This window comes from Rutilus rutilus, assembly GCF_951802725.1.
Source record: "Rutilus rutilus genome assembly, chromosome: 18".
NCBI lineage: Eukaryota > Metazoa > Chordata > Actinopteri > Cypriniformes > Leuciscidae > Rutilus > Rutilus rutilus.
In genome coordinates, this window is record NC_140231.1 from 12,434,218 (window position 1) to 12,454,547 (window position 20,330).

The following is a 20,330-nucleotide window of genomic DNA, read 5'->3' on the forward strand; positions in this document are numbered from 1 at the left end:
ATGAAGAAGACGTTTTAAAGAATATCCCATCTGCTCTGATGTCGTTGATCTGCTAGCCTCTGGTGTCTGAGAATAGCCAACGAGTTTTTACAACAGTGCTGTCAAATATCTATTCCGAAGCTGTGGGGGGAGCTCTAGAGAGAAACCTGCGAGCAAAAAGCGAGAATACAGCGAAGAAATCCCGAAGTTACTGAATGCAGCTTTAATGCTTATTTAGGATAAGCACAACAACTCTTTCCTAAAAACTGAAACTTTTTTCTTCTCGTTTTTCGCATACGGACAACAACATTTTAAAAACTACCCGTTCACAAGGATTGTTGGCGAGGTCATTTTGTAAAGAAACACTATGCGCCTATACTGAACACGTAATACTCATTCGCATGACGTCACCGCTTTCACAAATTCACGTTTTTGTAGTTTACACAGATATGATGACAGTATCATTTTCAAAAGCTTGCACTTTGAAACCCGTTTTTAAAAGTTTCCTTTTTCAGGGCCCCAAAATGCTGTTGTCGTGTAAATGAATGGCTAAAACGCATACAAAGTTTTCAGTTTTTAGTTGAAAACGGTGTTGTGTAACATCTCCTATACTCCAGCGATCTCCGGCGTTCTGGTTTATTTATGAAAGACTTTTGAACTAGTGTTGATTAACACTAGCCTGGTAATACCAAACTCTGCTACTTCGCTTTGCTTCGTAGACAGAGTCTGGCATGGCATAATTTTCTTTCTCGCGGGGAGGCGCTTGTCTGAAGTTTAAAATCATTGGTTCCAGTAAGCCAATCACATAACGTTTGGTTATGGCGTGTGTTATGTGCATGCTCAGCCGCATCTAACTTCCACTGTAAACACATGTAGTATGATGCGAAAACAAAACCATCGAGCGAAATACCGGAGTGAACATGTCTGTGAACGACTTTTGCAGATTATGTAAAGTAAATCTACGCATCCACGGTACAATCAGTGTCTACGTCACGGCTCTCAGCCCACCCTCTGTTCGTTGATTGGCCCGGCTGTTTTCAGGCCGGAGGAAAACAGAAAGATATTACGCTGTCTCAGACTGAGTACAGAAGCGAAATGAAATTGAGCGGAAGTAAGAAGTCTGACATAGTCATAGTCTGACAAATTTGGTTCTTGTGAAGATTTTCATGGGCTAGCTAGAGGGTCGGTTTAAGGGAGCGGTTCCATTTGTATTTTTTATAATTTCAAGAAATTTCAAGAAACCATATTTTCTCTTTTGCAAGCACTTTTATCTGTATTCAAGCTATATATTTGATCAGTTCATGCATTCCAATGGGAATCAAAGGCATGACCTTGATGACATTTTTATTTATATATCTATGTACAGGAACACTCAAGCCCAAATTATCAGGGTTATAACCACTAAAAAATGTAGGGCACCATTGGGGGACACATCACCCCAATATTCACATTAGTTGTTTGTAACTGCAAATCTGTAAAGGTGAATTGCTGATGCAGAGTCGATTTTACATTTTTAGTTACAGAAGTAATCCGTATTAACAATTTAGAGGACATTTATTTTATTATTCACTCTGTTATTTAATGCATTTTAATTTATATTTATTGTAAATGATACATGCTGTTTTTCCATCATTAAAGTCAAGGTAATCTTCTTGATCCTGGTAAAATATTCAGAATATATTCATCCATGAAAAATTACCTCCAAACCAACTGATTATAAATGCTACGTAGATTTAAGGGGAGGAGCACAAGCTGTGTTGGTTTGTGACTGACAGCATTAATCTACAGTAGAAAAGTCTCTCAGGATTAATCACAGATAGGTGGAGAGAGAGCAAACACCCATCTGCGCAGATTTCTCAGGTTTCTCTGAGCATTAGTGATAATAGTTTTCTCTCAGCTGATTGCTTACAATTAATGTTGATAGGGCAGGACATGACTCCTCCTCCTGTGAGAAAGCCACGCTCATCATGCGACATAACGAAGGAGGAGTCTGATTGGTCAGGACAGCACATGCAAATATGACATGAAAAATTTATGCTCTGTGGTTTGGGCTGTTGAAACTTCTACCGATAGGCTCCAAGTGAATATTTACCCAAACCTAACACATTAGAAATGGTGTAAATATCCCTCATTGTTGTATAGTGAAAACAAAATTTTGTTAATGTGTTTTAAGCTCTCTAAACAAAAGTCCCTCAGTGTGACATTATATCTTTGGCCTATAAGCGGGAAGAAACAAACTCATGAAACCCAAATGCATAATGCAAATTTCAGAGAGAGATTTCTGCTAGAAATGTGCAATTACTGACAGGATATTGTTCAGTAATTAAGTTATTTTACTGTGTAAGAGGAACAAGAAAACATGCAGATGTGAATTCTGGCTCTTAATTAAGGGGTTCAGGCATGAGACTGAAATTGTTGGGGAAGGAGTGAAGTGAGCATGTAATCATTTATATATACATTGTTTGGCAGTTTACAGACATACTTGTTGTAGACTTCTGCTTTGAAGAATTTAGATGAAAAACAAATCATTTCATTATTAAATTGAAATTATTAAATGATTAAACCCCCCAAATTATTAAATTATACCCCCAAGGTACTTGCAGCATATGTGAATGGTTTAAATAAAGGATGCTGACACATAGATAGATTATAATTGCAACCTTTTATTTGAGTTAATATGTCATTCCGATTCAAGTGCATGTGAGGGACGTAGACTTTAAAAGAGACTGAGAGTGAGCAAACTATTTCATATTATGTTGCACGGTTAAACAGCACATCACAAAACACACACACCTCTAGTCAATCTACGTCTACTATAACCATATTTCAATCCTTTTGCAAAATGCACAATGAGCTCCACAATATGTCCTTTTCACCACCCTGTAGACACAGTATCCCAACGTTTATTCAGACCGACAGGTGGACGAGCCAAAAAGGTAGGCCTTGGGGTATTTATCCAACAACTCGCTGTTTCTTATTGCCTTTGTCAATCCCTTTACCACATTTCCCAGCTCTACAACGGTCAGGATCAGTAATATTGAGTTTGGTCTGGAGAACTAAAGTTGGGGGGTCTGCCGACATTGCTCAGAAAAAAAGGGTGTGTATGAAGGGGATTTCAGGCTCTACTGCCAGCAATTACCCTCTCTCCTGGGTATCTAGAGTTTCATTCTTTTAGTTGGTGATGCTGTATGATTAAATATGTTGGCTTTTAGGGACTTTCTCCATCAAGATGTTTAAATGAACAAAAATGTGCCTTGCCCAGGTTGGTTGCTAATTGCAGTAGCGTACTCTTAAAGAGATAGTTCACCCAAAAATTCAGTCATAATTTACTCACCCTCAAGTTGTTCCAAACCTGTATAAGTTTCTTGCTGAACTCACAAGAAGATGTTGAAGAATAAAGATAACCAAACAATTGATGGATCCCATCAACAGTTTGATTTCCAACATTCTTCAAAATATCTTCTTTTGTGTTCAACAGAACAAAAAAGTCATATTCTGTCTTACCCTCATGTCAATCCAAATCGATATAATAACATAAATGTATCCTATATCAATGAAACTTAATCTTTTTGATACTTTCGCTGTAATAAGCAAAAAGATACTTGTTTTCAACTTTTTAATTTAAAGACACTTGAGTTTCAATAAATTAAAACAATTAACTGTGATTCATTTTAATACGGTTTCAATAACTGTGCTGTTTGATAAAAAATAAAATTAAAAATTAATTAAAAATGAAAAGAAATGCACACATCTTCATTTTTAGCATTTTTGAGTAATAATAACATTTTAAAAAACTTATTTCTAAACTTATTCATGAAAACAGTGACAGGGAACAATGAAAACTAAACCAAAACAGACCTTATGACAAAAAGTTTGCCGAGGTCCCCTAGTTGAGAACCATTGATATGACTTGTATACAAGCTTAGGCAATCTTATCCACAAACATGGTGTGTTAAACTTGGCCCGTTTTGACTTCAGTTATGTCAAGCACCATAAGCACCAGGTTCAAAGTGTGAGAGCAAAGTGTGTTTGCTGCTACGATCTACGTCTAATGACTAGCCAATAAAAATGCAACATGAAATGGCGTATTGATCAATGCGACAAACTAAACTAAACACGTAGCACTAAAACTTAAAACTACTTACCTCAAGCTCCATTTGCAAGATTAGCATGACAAGTTGGCCTCTTTTCCCTAGCCATGATGACTGCATCCATATTCTCCTCTTTCGTTTCCTCTTCTCTTTTTTTCAGCGCACATAAAAAACACAATTGCCAAAGTAAGATTCGTCTTGCTCTATTAGTTAACCACTAGCGCATGCTGATGACGTTCTATACTATCTTGCATCATAGCCTATAATTCAATAGGTGTCATCATCGTACAGCCTATACATGTCTGTGGCAAGCAGTGCGGGGCCAAGAGCTGTGGAAATGGAGCGAATCCGGTGACGTGAATGTTAATGAGCATCACCTGTGCGCCACACCAGCCTCGAGTTTCTCCGGATAGGATAAAAGGAGGAATGACGACGACAGTGAAGGATGAGAGAGGACCAGGCCTGGGAAATTTATGTTGTGTTTTTGTTATGTTTATATGCGGCAGTCGCCCGTAAGGGGCTACCGCTTCCGTTTTGTTGTTTTGTTTATTTTGATATTAAAGTTTAGTTTAATGTCCGCCAGTTCCCACAATCTTCCTCCCTTTAGGTTCGGTCTTAAACATGACAGTGTGAACGCAAAGTTGAAATATGTGGACTCGGCGCCAATTCTTTGTCTTTTTGGAACTTGACAGCTCCCAGTCACTATATACCTTATATGGAAAAGATTCACTGGAAAATCTGCTTAACATCTCTTCTTTTATGTTCCACAGAAGAAAGAAATTCATATGGGTTTGTAACAACACAAGAGCGAGTAAATGATGAGAGAAGTTTCTTATTTGGGTGAATTTAAGGTAAATTATTAGTCTTTCGTGCTTTGCTTGACATATTTCAATAAACTTTTTTTATTGACTCTCACTCAGGCTGAGAAACGAATTAGGTTGGACATTCCTCCTGAAGCGGTCTCTCGCTGCTGATTTTCACACGGTTAATCTATATCTGCTGCTCGCATTCCAGACACACAGCGTACTCAAGCTGGGTTGTTTCACCGAGCACATGCTCGCTACGCTGTGATGACTTTAACTGATCTCAACAGCTCTTAAAGATGACAGCCTTGAAAACAATTAACACCTTTTCTCAGACGCAGCTGACTCTACCTCCGGCCAGCGAAGACATAATATTTGTTTATGCCTGCGGGTCACGTCAGCCCACTAAGAGTTTACTGTTTTAAAACAGAGATTTCAGCACTCTTTAAGAACAGTGAGAGAACAGCTTTGACAGTCTGGTGTTGTTTTAAGAACTTAAACTCTCCAACTGGATGAGAGTTTTAGTCCGGTGTAGCCTACACTCCCTATGTTTTTTGATGTTAATCTAGTAGGGCAAGAAAAAAAAAAGGCAGACTTTTCATACTGACTAGCGGGCGATATATTTATGACATTGAGGAATACTTTTGCAATGACCTCACCCTCGCAAGTTTTGCAACAAGTTTAATGTTTCCCGTCAGTGCCTTTGAATTAGCCTGTGTGAAACAAATGTCCAACTGTCAATATTTATGCAGCAAATGAACCGTTTTACAACTAGATCAGATAGGGATTGGATTTTTAAGGTCCACTGTCTGATGAGCTTATGTTGGCACCTCTGAAGTTTTGCATGATGAAATTCAGAATGCAAGCCACACTTAGACCGGTGTAAACTGTCAAATGTATCAGCGATGATATCATTATTTTGACAGTTTGACCTCTGAAGTCGAACAGCATAGCAGGCAAAATTTGAGGAACATCCTCTAAAACCTAGCACTGATAGTGGGCAGGCATCTATCGTATGTAGGTTTTCTTAATTGTCTTCATGCACAGTGGGAGTCTATGGCATCTCATAGAACCATATAAAACAAAAAGTTGTGAAAATTTGGCAGCCTGATTGGAGAAGGTAACAATATATTCCTTGTGCCAATTTTGGAGTCCTCTAGCACCTCTAAAAGCTCAAATGTTCATGTTTTTGCAAATTACTTTTGAAGTAGAAGTAAAAATTTGTCCAGAAACAAAATAAGAATGTTTCCTTTCATTTCTCGGTTCATACTGAGTAACTTTCTGTTGGACTAGATCTTCTGCCATTTTAAATTTGGTTGAAAACAAACTTTTGAAAGCTAGAGCTTTCCAAATTTTTATCAGATGATCTTTATAAAAAGCTTTAGGATTTAGAATTATAATTTAGAATTATAAAAAATGCGCCAACATACAGGAAATAAAGGTGTATATTTGCATATATCATTATTACGTCCCTTGTTAAAATAATATAATGAATGAAATAAAAGGCCAACTAAGTGTACTTAAAGAGTGTACACTTTCATGACAGTTTAATACACTTAAACACATTTAAAAAGTATACTTTGTAATAATATCAAATGAAAAGTTTTGCTTTAAAGTACATTTAAATCATAATGTTTTATAAGGCTTCTGTCATGCTTCAAAAAGTACACTCATTTTGATAACCTGATTGTAATTTTAACTTTAGTGTGATTTGATATTAAAGTTAAGATATTTTACTAAAGTGCTAAACTTCATCATTACAACTGTGTAATTAAAGGGTTAGTTCACCCAAAAATGAAAATTCTGTCAGTAATTACTCACCCTCATGTTGTTCCAACCCCGTAAGACCTTCGTTCATCTTCGGAACACAAATTAAGATATTTTTGATTAAATCTGAGAGTTGTCTAACTCCTCCATAGGCTTCTAAGGAACCGAAACTTGCTGGCCCAGAAAATGTATTAAAGACATCGTTAATATAGTCCAAGTGACTCCAGTGGCTCAATCTTAAGTTTATCAAGCGACGAGAATACTTTTTGTGCGTAAAAACAAACAAAAATAACGACTTTATTCCACTTTTCATTTCCTTCTCTCTGGGCCTCGGGTCTTTTTGCGTAGTGTTTAAGCGTAGCGTCACCACGTAGGCTCACTATTGGCCAACGCTGGTCATGTGTGATACGTGGTGACGTGCAACACAGACGCGCTACGCTTAAACACTACGCAAAAAGACCCGAGGCCCAGAGAGAAGGAAATGAAAAGTGGAATAAAGTCGTTATTTTTGTTTGTTTTTGCGCACAAAAAGTATTCTCGTCGCTTTATAAACTTAAGATTGAGCCACTGGAGTCACTTGGACTATATTAACGATGTCTTTAATACATTTTCTGGGCCAGCAAGTTTCGGTTCCTTAGAAGCCTATGGAGGAGTTAGACAACTCTAAGATTTAATCAAAAATATCTTAATTTGTGTTCCGAAGATGAACGAAGGTCTTACGGGGTTGGAACAACATGAGGGTGAGTAATTACTGACAGAATTTTCATTTTTGGGTGAACTAACCCTTTAAGCCTAACTCAAAACTCTTAACGAGCGTAGATGTAACTAAATTAATTCAGTTAATTCAGTCATGGCCATTAACCAACAGATGCTTTTGTGCACCAGTTTGTGTGTTATTTAGACAAAGAGGCCAAAAAAGACCAGTTCAATAGAGTGCACTGCTTTTTTGGAATATTTGAAAGATTTTTCTCTTGTTCCCAGAGCAAATCATGACAGATACATCTAGAGAAATGACAACAAAGGTCCCGATAGTCGAGCAGTTTTGCTAAACAATAGGTTAAGGTACGGTGTAAAAGCATGAGCTAACAAGCTAGCTTAAAAGATGTGTTCTCTTATAAGATTCCTCTCTATTCACAAACCGCATGTAAAAACAAAGTTTACGCCTCCTTAAAAGATTGATAAAAGGAGCAAGTCTGTAAATTCAAAAGAGTTTTCTTATCCCATGGGCACAGGTCCCAGTACACCCCAGATTAGCGATGTGACTTAAAAAGTGCTCATTTTTGTGTTACTAGCCAGTTTATTTTGGTAACAGCTCTGGAATGCATTCCCTCTTGTTGGTTGTGCCTGAAATAAAACCCCTTTGTATCTTGGTAAATGCTGCTACACTTAATAAAAACGGAGCCTCCCTCTAGTTCACCCAAAAATGAAAATTCTGTCATCATTTACTCACCCTCATGTTGTTCCAACCCTGTATGACTTTCTTTCTTCAGTGAAACACAAAAGAAGGTATTTTGAAAAATGTCTTACTGTTCGTTTGTTCATATACAGTATAAGGTGTTGTTGTGGATCCCACTGACTTTGACTGTATGGACAAAAACAGTTCTGCATAATGTTTTGTTATGTGTTCCGCTGAAGAAAACGTCATACAGGTTTGGAACAATGTGAAGGTGATGAAAAAAACATTGTTTGCTGAAATGTAACTTTAAGAGAAAGGAGAAATGTTCAGACACTGCAGCAAAAAAAAGCTTGTTTTTAAAAGCAGTAAAGCAAAGATGATGGTCTTTTTTTTTTTATGTATCTTTGTCTGTTTATCAGTCCAACTTGAGAAGTGTTAAGAGAAAATGAGAAGTAAAAGAGAACACCCAGCCTCTAAAACATTGCCAGCTTTTTATGTGACAGGCTAAACTGCGGGCAGCTGTTCAGACAAAAGATCTGAGTATAGGCTAAGGAACATTACAGCAATTGTAATTCAGCACAAACAGTCCATAACAGTGTCGATTGTTTCCAGCTTGTAGGTACTGTAACAAAACTCTGGCATGATGCCACGCATGGGCTGCTACAGTGGTCCAGTGGGCAGTTTGCCCTAGAGCGCCAAACACACTTACAACTACGGAAATGAACCACAACTGTGTTGATTTCCTGATTCTGATTTTACCAGACGGTTTCAAGGTTTTTTTTCTTTTTGTCAGGGTCATTCTAAGGCAACAGTTACATTTTTCATGTCCAATTCTCACTATTAATAACTATTAACTGTGACTTTTGCCTCAATAAACTCCTAAGTACTGCTTATTAATAGTTAGTAAGGTAGTTGTTGAGTTTAGGTATTGGGTAGGATTAGAAATGCAGAATAAGGCATTAATATGTAATTTATAAGCAGCTACAAATAAACAGCCAATATCCTAATATGCATGCTAATAAGCAACTAGTTCATGGTGAGAACTGGACCCTAAACTAAAGTGTAACCATTTGTTCTATATGATCCAATGACTTACTGATGATATAAGTAACAGGAATATAAAATAACTTTATTTCATTATGTATATATAATAATTATATTGTTTGTTGCACAAAGCACAAGAATAATGACATAAAAATAATAGTGGTGTGATATTTGTTAAAGCTGCTTTTTTTCATATTTGCACTGATATTAAACCCTAAAATATTTTGAATGTAAAAGAGTTACTCCAAAATATGCAAAGTACACTTCAGCATATTTTTTTTAAAAGAGTACCCGTTATGGTACCTGTTATACCTGTTTTCAAATAATATTCTTACGTGTGAAATGGATGGTAACGTTTTTGGACACTAAATTGCATGTTCATTGCAAATTTTAAATTAAATTAGCTAAACTTTACAGTGTTTTTGTGAGCCACTTAAGTAGGACTTAAGTGCTTATCTTTATATGTAACTGCATAATTACTTCTGCATGGTTTCTTTGAATGTGGTTAAAGTGCTGATACTGAGAAGCATTTATGGTAAAATATACTTTAATATAATTTCCAGTGAAACTTGTATGTCATGCATTCACATACATTTGTAATGATTAAGTTGCAATTTAGTACATTTTAAATATATTAACTTAACTCAGTTAACATAATCAAAATAATTACTTAATTTAAAATGCACTTAAGTGTTTTAATAAAAATAGTCATGAAAGTGTATTGACTTTTGGTACACTTAAGCAGCCCTTTATTTTGTTAATACTATATCATCTTCAAGTACAGTTATTTATATTTATATCTCCTTGCTGGAACAGGGTTGAGTTAATAACAATAGCCTACAAACATGTTTTGGTATTTTTTCCAGAGCAAGTACCATAACAAGTAAGCAAGAAAAACAAGAAAATTTAACTTAAATGTATAGCTTAAATGACACTGTTTACTGTTTCCACTTCTATAATTGGGCAGGCCTAAATTATTAGAGGTTAAACACAGTAAACTGTGGTGATATAGACAAATCATGCATTTCTTTATTTTGAGAAACTGCTTGTTTGTTGGAAATGACTTGGGCTGTGGGTTTTGAAAGGGTTTCAGACCTGAAGCTGGGACATAATTGGCGATCGAGAACTATTTGTCAGGTTTTATGAACGATAATGGACAGAGCTTGTTTACTCAGCTGAGTTTCCCATGGCAAATGCAGTCCAAATCAATGTGCATGGTCACGGACATGGGGCTGTATTTTCTTTTTCTCTCTACTATAGAAAAACAAAGCTGACCAAAAAAAAAAAAAAAAAAACAATGCATATTTTCCCATTGTTCTTTGTATGCGAATGCCATATGGAAACAATTGTCTTAAATACCGTGAAACTGTGTGTGTGTGTGTGTGTGTGTTCATATTTTATTAAAAATGCAATGCAAATGCAAATATCTTTGTCTTGTAGAGATCAAAACTATGCCATGTTACTGCTGTGCCCTTCATTGGCAGATTTGTCATTGTTTTTTGTCAAGATGAATTCTTTGGTTCATTCCTGACCACAAATGAACTTAAGGTTGTTGTTTTTTTTTTTTTTAAGTGGTATGCAATTTGCACATCCACATCCATATTATTATTCTAAAATGTTTTATTGCTATTTTTTTCTCTGTTTAATCTAAACAAATACAGTTTTATTATGCCATTACTTTACTATTATACATATTAATCAAATGAATTATTGCACTAAATGTGTTCCTAAGAGCATCTAAAAGCACCATCAATGTATGCTACTGCAATAGTATCTTTTTTTGTAAGGGGACCAAATACGGATGCCAATTATTTTTGTGTCATGAGTCATATTTTTTATTATGTGTAACTGGATAACAGGAATTTGAAGTCTAGGACTCATATATTGTGTATTTTGAGGTGTAATAGTGCCCTCTGTTGGGGAATACTGTATAAACCCTCAGTTAGGACACTTCAGACCTCACAGCAGAAACCAGAGAATTGCATGAGCTGATATATTTAAATCAAAAATCCCATCAAGGGAATGTGTGTTATGTGTTAATGTGTTATGGTCGTTTTATATGTTGGTTTTAGTCATTCAGCAAGTACATACCTGTGTTTTCCCACTTTGAATGAGTTGAATGAAAGCATGAAGCAGCCCTTTAATGGAAGATCATTTTTCACACTGTTTCACAATGCATGTCATTCACAGTTATTGTGCATTTTTAGAATGCTAAAGTGCAAAACTAAGACCAAATGGAAAACCTAAGACTAAAACTAAGTGAAACCATTATATTTACTTAACAATTGAGTTAAAACCCTTACACTACATTGAAATAAATGGTAAGCTAAAAATGTTAATATCTAAATGAATTAGTTTTATTTAAGTCTTAAGTATTATTTAATATCAAATTAAATGCATTAATTTATACCTATAGGTGTTAGCAAAACACCTACCTATAGCAGGTAGGAACAACAAGACTTGACAAATGTGAACTGTGGGGTGACTGCTTACATAGTGAGTCACCCCATCGTCGGGAGTCCAGAATGGTGTTGACTTTATAGATGTGTTCCTCATCTGCATCCACTGGAAGAGGAGGAGGTATGTCATCAGCTCCAAACCCTGGGGAAGAAGGAACCAGAGGATTAGTGAAAGGTTTGAGTAGAGATACATGGAATGAAAGTGAAATACGGTAGTGAGGTGGAAGGTTCAAACGGTAGGTGACTTCATTGATTTGCCTCTGGATGGTGAATAGACCGACATAACAGGGACTCAGCTTGCAACAGGGCAGTCGAAGATGGATGTCCCTGGTGGAGAGCCAGACCTTCTGTCCTTGGTGGTATTGGGGTGTCGCAATTCTTCTTGTGTCGGCCTGGCTCTTTTGTCTCCGAACTGCCCTCTGCAGATGGATGTGAGCTGAGTCCCAGACCCTCTCGCTCTCCTGGAACCAATGGTTGACAACTAGAACGTCTGAAGGCTAACCTGACCAGGGAAACAGGGGTGGTTGGTAACCGAGTATGCACTGAATAATTCAGTGGTGGCTTGATGCAGAGAGTTCTGAGCATACTCAGCCCAAGGGATGTAACGGTTCCAGCTGTGTTGGTGATATGACAATATGACCGCAGGTATCTCCCGATCTCCTGGATCTACTACACCGTCTGGCTGTTGGACTGAGGGTGATACCCTGAAGAAAGACTTACTGTAACCCAGAGTAAATGGAAGGAGGCACGCCACACTCTGGAGATGAATTGTGGACCTTGGTCGGATACAATGACTTCTGGGATTCCAAAGTGGTGAAATACATGCTGGAAGAGGGCCAGCTTGCAGGCCTTCAAGAAACCATCGACCGCTACTAGGACACAGGTGTTGGAATCAAAAGGTAGTAAGTTGGTGAGGAAATAGATTCCGATGTGTGACCAGGGTCATCGTGGGATTGGTAAGAGTACCTTCAGGTACTGTCGAGGAACCTTGGAGATGGCACAGACTAAGCATCCTCTGACATATCGGGAGACATCCTGGGTCATATTGGGCTATCAGTAGCGATGGCATATGAGCGAGAGGGTCTGCTGGCTGCTGAGGTGTCCAGAGCCTGGAGATGTGTAAACTTGAGTCCATGAGGGATAGTCATCTTTTAACATACTACCCAGATATTCGAAAGACGGGTAATTCCCAAATGATATTTGCTTACATTGATAGACATCTTTAAATAGAGCAGCTACACCACCACCTCTCCTACCCGCTCTGCAGACACTCATAAAAGTAAAGTTAGGAGGGGCTGTTTCATTGAGGACTGTTGCACTGCAGCTGTCTTCTAGCCATATTTCATTTAAAAACATAAAATCCAGGTTGTTTGTGGTTTTTAAGTCATTGACTAGAAGTGATTTATTTTTAAATGAGTGGATGTTTAAAAGTGCTAACTTAACAGTCTTACTTTTTGTCCCCACAGCAATCTTAGTTTGACGTGTAATAGGCACCAGATTAGTTGGGTTTGCTATACGGCTTGAAAAGGCCTTAGACTTTCTATCATGTAATAGAACAGAAATAGAGAAAGATACAGGTACACTGGGTTCCCGCTTGTTCTGTAAATATTTGGGAAAGTTACTGTTATCATAGAGGGGACCCGACACATATCACTGAGAACTGGTATCAGTTGTTTTTGGTTCACCTAGAGCCGATGGAGGAGGGTGTGGGCCCTGGCGTTGTGGCAGAGGAGAATGGGGAGGGCGAGCTGGACCCGCAGGCTTTGGTGGTTGCGGGGCCTGTCGTTTTTTGGTTGATATCTGGGGGCTCGCAGCAAAAGAGTGGGATATTTTGGTTCCAGCATACACCAGTTCTTACATTTTCTCTGAGAAGTACAGAAGTGGAGATGCTGGAGAAAGGGATCATGTGTCTGGTGAGAGGGGCTGTTGCTCTGGTGTTACCGGAGGCTGTGATATGCTGTCCTGGCTTCCCTGGCTGTTTTCCAGGAAGTCGTCCTTGGGTGCTGAATCTTGGAGCAGTTCTAATATGTCACAGTCTGTCTGTGGTGAGTTCTGTGGGTAAGGGCTCAGCTGAGATTGTGTCCATGAGCAGAGGTTGTTTTGGCTGCGTGGGTTTATCATTGTCCTTGTGGGATTTGTCAACCACATGTCCATTCAGGTGCTGAAGTGAAGTCCTGTGGTCATTCTTACTCGGTCCAGGTGTATGTGTGCTATTCAGGTTGAGTGGATTGGCACACACAGCAGAAGGATGATGGAGGGAGAAGTAGATATTGTCCTTTAGCTCTCTTGAACCAAGTTTGTTTGGGTGGTGGCCATCCTGTTGTAACAGTTGTCTCTGACTCCAGAAAAGATTGATGTTGTAATCCTAGCTTTGTCGTTTAAGCACTGTGCTGATTTGCTGAAGTTAAAATTAGGAGATAAAAAGAGATAAAATATAAAAATATAAAAGCAATAGAGCAAAGCGCGGAGCAGTGAGCAAGAGCGTCCGAACAGTAGCTGAGCAGGATTTCGTAACCACAGTCTTGTAAGTTACTAAATGTAACCACAGCCCAGCGGTTTTCCCAGGATCGAATGGATATTTGGAACTTGTGAGCAAGGTTGAGGCAGAGCTTGTGGAGAAGGTCAAGGGAGATGAAGTTGCCGATCCAGAGTGAATGAGAGCTTTCGCTGAAACAGAATGGCGGGGAGTCATCATTACTATTACATCAGTTCTTGTCAAGGGTGTAATAGAAGAAGGTAGTTGGATTGTACTCACCGCTGGGCGTGGTGGTCAAACTGGACATGCTGGTAAGAGATGCCCTTCAGCCCCACAATACAGGCACAGTTTATTATGTTATAATAGGAGGGTGCAGAGCGGGCTGATCAAGCATGCAGGCTCTGAGTCACTGGGAGATATGGATGGAAGGCTGAATGAAGCTCTCAAGTCCGATGACAGCATCATAGATCGCCATCTGTTGGCGGATGTTGGAATTGAGACTTTGATGGTAGGCTGTGATTTCGTTCCACCCGCTGACGGCAGCTAGAGTACAAAAATGGAGTGCATAGTCGGTTACGGATCTCCCTTGATGTAAATGGTAGTGTTGATCATGCAAAGAAATAGAAATGGTAGTTTGACCGAAGACTTCCTTGAAGTGGGTGGTGAATGCAGTCAGCGAGCTGGTCACGGGGCCATTCACGTCCCAGATGGATCTTGCCCACTGCAAAGCTCATCCTGTCAGCAGGGAAATGATATAAGCAATTTTCACTCTATCATTGTGGAAGAGTTGAGGAGACTGCATCTAGAAAAATAGCGAGCATTTCAATAGAAACCCACTGCATTCCTCCATTCTTCTGTTAACAAACACTGGTAACTTCCAAACAGGTTGTTTATTGCAGGTAATGAGCAGGAAACAAGCGATGCAAGCAGGTGAGTGATAGAGTCAAATGATACAGTAAGTAGTAAACACTTATCGATGAATAATAGTTCTTATCTTTGCAGGTGCTGATAGATGTAAACAGGATGGTTGGCGACTGAAGAAGACGGAAGAAGACGGAAGATGACGGAACACTGAAGAGGATCGTAAGAGGTGATCTAACTGGTAAGCATAACAAGCAGGTAGTCAGGCAGGTAGGCAGGCAGGTAGGTAGTCAGGTAGGTAGTTCAGGTAGGAACAACAAGACCAGACAAATGTGAACTGTGGAGCTTAAATAGTGAGTTCTTGATTGGCTGGTGCAGGTGTTGCTGATAAGAATTCTGGTGATTGTGAACAAGTGGGTGGAGCAGAGAGGTCTGGTACTGAGGGTGTGACTGACTCTGTGACAATAGGTCCATAATGACATGATAGCATCACACAGTTGCTGCAGCTCTGTCGACTGCACATGCATGATTGTGAATCTCCTGTTCCACTACATCCCAAAGGTGCTCTACTGGATTGAGATCTGATGACTGTGGAGGCCATTTGAGTTTAGTGAACATATTGTCATGTTTGAGCTGATTTGAGCTTTGTGACATGGCACGTTATCCTGCTGGAAGTAACCATCAGAAGATGGATACACTGTGGTCATAAAGGGATAGACACGGTCAGCAACAATACTCAGGTAGGTCGGTTAATCGATGCTCAGTTGGTACTAAGGGGCCCAAAGTGTGCCAAGAAAAGATCCCAGACACCATTACACCACCACCACCCTGAAGCGTTGATACAAGGCAGGATGGATCCATGCTTTCATGTTGTTTACGCCAACTTCTGACCCTACCATCTGAATGTTGCAGCAGAAATTGAGACTCATCAGACCAGGCAACATTTTTCCAATCTTCCATTGTCCAATTTTGGTGAGCCTGTGTGAATAGCCTCAGTTTCCTGTTCTCATCAGACAGGAGTGGCACCCGGTGTGTTTTCTGCCATCTGCTTCAAGGTTTGACGTGTTGTTTGTTCAGAGATGCTCTTCTGCAGACCTCGGTTGTAACAAGTGGTTATTAGAGTTACTGTTGCCTTTCTATCAGCTCAAACAAGTCTGGCCATTATTCTCTGATCTCTGGCATCAGCAAAGCATTTTCACTCACTGAACTGCCACTCACTGGATATTTTTTCTTTTTCAGACCATTCTCTGTAAACCCAAGAGATGGTTGTGAGTGAAAATCCCAGTGGATCAGCAGTTTCTGAAATACTCAGGCCAGCCCGTCTGGCAACAACAACCATGCCACGTTCAAAGTGACTTAAATAACCTTTCTTCCCCATCCATTCTGATGCTATGTTTGAACTTCAGCAGACTGCCTTGACCATGTCCACATACCTAATGAAATTGAGTTGCTGCCATGACTGACTGATATATATATATAATTTGTTTTTAATAATACTGCATGATACAATTTTATTACAAATATAATAATATAATGTATTATAATTCTTAATATTATTAATGATTTTAGCCCCTTTCACACAGAGATTCCGGAAAATACACGGATAAAGTGACCCGGGATTTGACCCGGGTTCATTTGATTTTGGTTCATTCACACTGCCAGTGATTTGCCGGAATCAGAGAGCGCGTTCACACACAACCCGTGTATGTCCCGGAAAGACACGTGACATCGATGTGACTTGTAATGTCTCAGCAGCGTCTTCAGTTTGCTTATGAGCTGCGATTTCTCTCTCGAGAAACCACGCTTGTGCATTTATTTCTCTGATTCGATCATAAAATTGCGCATTTCGTACCGTTTCACAGCTGGCGAACGATCCCGGCTTCAGCGTCATCACTACGACACGGCATTATTACGGCTTTTGTTCACACAGCGCGCGTCCCGGGACTGAACACGGCAATGTTACTAGGTCCCCAACCCGGCATCGATCCCGGCTTTAAACCCGGGTCGTGTTTGCGTTCACACAGAAGGCGTTCCGGCAATTTGCCGGCAATTTCCCGGGTTCAATGCGCTGTGTGAAAGGGGCTTATGTAATAATAATGACAATAATATAGTTAAAATTTCATTATAATGTAACAATGTAAATAATATCATGACATTTCTATATTTCTTTTTGGTTTGAGAAATAAGCAAATGTGCTGAATGCATGAAGGTCAGCTATGTTTATCCTTAAAGTGAAATTTCATCAAAAGATACAATTTCTGTCATCGTTCACTCGTTGTTCAAAACTGTATGACTTTCTTTATTCTGTGCAACACGAAAGATGATGTTCTTAAGAAGATATTTTGTTTTTGTTGTTGTTTGGGTCCCAACCTTCTTCAAAATATCTTCTTTTTATGATCCACAAAAGAAAGAAAGCCAAATGATGCCAGAATTAAAAGAAATTTGGCTGGACTTTCCTTAAAAAGAGGTGTATTTGTATATAAAAGCCAGGCACATGGAATCTTCACACACACACACACACACACACACACACACACACACACACACACACACACACACAGAGAACTTTGCAGAAAGCAAAGCAAATTTCCACAAAATATTTGACACCCATTGTGCAGTTTTGATAAGAGCTTTCAGCTAAGACTCTCAGCTCCATTTAAAAATTTCAACGATTAAATCCATTTCAAATCAGCACAGTAAATACCTAGCCCACAGATTCCAACCCGCTAACAGAGAAACTAACTTGCAATTCTGTGCTAAAACTCAAGACCTAGAGATAAACGTTCAAAGACGCGATTGAGTAAATTGCCAAGAGGCCATCTATATATCTCACACCTCATCACAGCTTTTACATGCCACAGCACTTTCTCAGTCGGTGGGTCCACGTCTAAGTGCCTACCATGGACATTGTTTACCACTTTACCCCTCCTGATGGCCACATCACTACTGAATACTTTATCGGCAGCCACAAAACAGCCTCAGCTGTCAATCTCTGCCACTCCTTTTAGTTAATCTGATCAAATGGTTCCTGAGTGTCCTGACATCCTCATCTAGACTTCAAATCTGCCTGCCCACAATGGTCTCTCGGCTCCCTCGAGTGCTAGACTTTGAGGACATTAAGTGCCGTCTTGTGTCTGTTGTCACTCTAGACAATCGATGTTTCTTGCTTGTTTGATTGTCATCAGGTTAATGATTTATTTATACCATGTGTTTATGTGAAAGGTTGCCTTTTTTATCTCCATCTGAGTCCATCTTTAAAATCTCAGCATTTCACCGGAATTCACACATGGAGGCAATATGACGCAGACTCTTGAGAAATGGACCCTGAATTGGAGATGACATCAGGAAACGGGTGGCCTAACCTTCGCAGATGTCCGCTGTCCATCACAAAGACGAGCATGATGGAATCAGGATGCCAAAGTGCTGCAGGATTAACAGACTTTCAAGGATGGCTCCTTTCTGCCATTTTATATTTGGGCTATGAAGGATCACAGTGTTTTCTGAATGCGTTGACGTTGTTTTTGACTGCTGTTGTTAGGCGTTCTCTTGTTGAAGGGTGTACTGGAAATGTCCATTAAGTTTTGACAGAGACTTTTGGTGAGCTTTGTCCCACTTTCCAGAGTCAGAAGTTGAAAGACAGAGCAACATGTATTAGCTATTACTATCTGCAACTTAGGCCTAAAACTTCTTGTCAAACACAATTCCTGATTTTGGCACAATGCTTGCAATTCACAAACTCTGTGATAAATATATCTATTAATATATTAAAGCAACCATCATGCAAAAGTGTGGATGGCTGTATGTGGATTTGGCCGTAGACATGTGGCCGCAGGACAATATGGAAAAATATGTAAATAAGTAAATAAAAACAAAACGAGTTCAACACAATTTCATGGCAATTCGTAACTACTGTATGTTGGCAAATTGATGGCTCATTCATATGAATTCATACAATTGAATTAGTTTTGTATGTTTAGGGATGGGGTTAGTGGTGGACCTTGTTTACTTTTTTTCCACATTACATATGCTTTTGTGAATTCTGTTTTAAATTCATATGAAATTAAAATACTTGCATAACTTGCTTACACAAAATACTTATGTTTTGTACACTTTGGAAAATCCCAGTGACAATTTATCTCATTCTCTAGTAATTCTGTGGTCATTTCGTGTTTGTTCACACACAAAAACAATATTCTGCCTAATTCACAAGTGCGATCGCACATGAATTGTTTTCTTGACCTTGTTCTAATGTTAATGAATCTGGAATATAAGTGACAACCATGTGGCGTTTTTATTACTCAACAGGTGAGAAAGGCCATATGTAGCACTCTAACAGATTTCATTGTAAAGCATTATCTATTGTGAAGGGTCATCTCATTATGATTGTTGTAGAGCTGTGCTGGAATTTATTTTCAAGGAAGTAACGTGTCTATTAATGGGTAAAGCTACAGTAACGTCTTCAGCTAGTCAGGTTGAGATCATTTCAATTTAAACTGGTTATATCTCTTAAGCCTATGAGCAGTAGGAGAAACCATATTTATCCGCACAATCACACAGAGCCAAAGCACAACCAAAACAATGTTCTTCCACAAAATACAGCACCGCTAGAAGGCCTTCTTCCTTATTTTTCTGCCCTAAAACTGTATGGTCGTCAGACACTGTAAATCAAAGAGATCCTCAAATTGGCAAGATTTTACCAATCATGCACCGATACACAGGTGCACAGACACACACCCGTCTCTAAAATAAAATAATTTGCATTTTTTATCATAACTTTGGAATCCCTAGAATATCCCTGAGTCAAGCACTACAAAATGTATATCTCTTATTTCATTTCCACCAATAAAATTTTTCCACCATTTAAAATGTTTCTAAAAACCTAGCCGACTTTTTCGAACTTCTAGGTTGTTGGTCTAATTTTGACCAAAATAGGTACACAGTAGCTAGGGATGGTGCTGGCAAAAAGTTATCAAAATAATTTAAATGTTGATTAAGTTAATTAGTTAGTTAAGACAACAGCCATTTAGGAGTTGACCTATAGCTGCTGAACGCAATCTTCAAGCTTTATAAAACGTAACACAAATACAACAGGACATTCTGAGGAGGACGACACAGGGCTTTTGTAAAATTCCACCAATAGGGGGCACTACAACTAAAAAAACATTATAAATCCTCAAAAGTATGATCCATGAAGTTAAAAATTGACATGCATCTTCTTTGCTGGACGTCTTAACATATCATCTAGTCTAATATGACTTGGATGATTGAAAAAAACATCAAATTCCTGTAAAAGCCAAAAGGTGATGCTATTATAACCAACTTTACATTTTAGCTAATAACTCAGCAACTGTGCGACAGAATCAAAATTCGTATTTTTTTCTGAATCCTTGTTTGAAGCCCAAACAATCGTTAATAAGATTTTTATGATTATTTAAAATCATAATCCTCCATTCT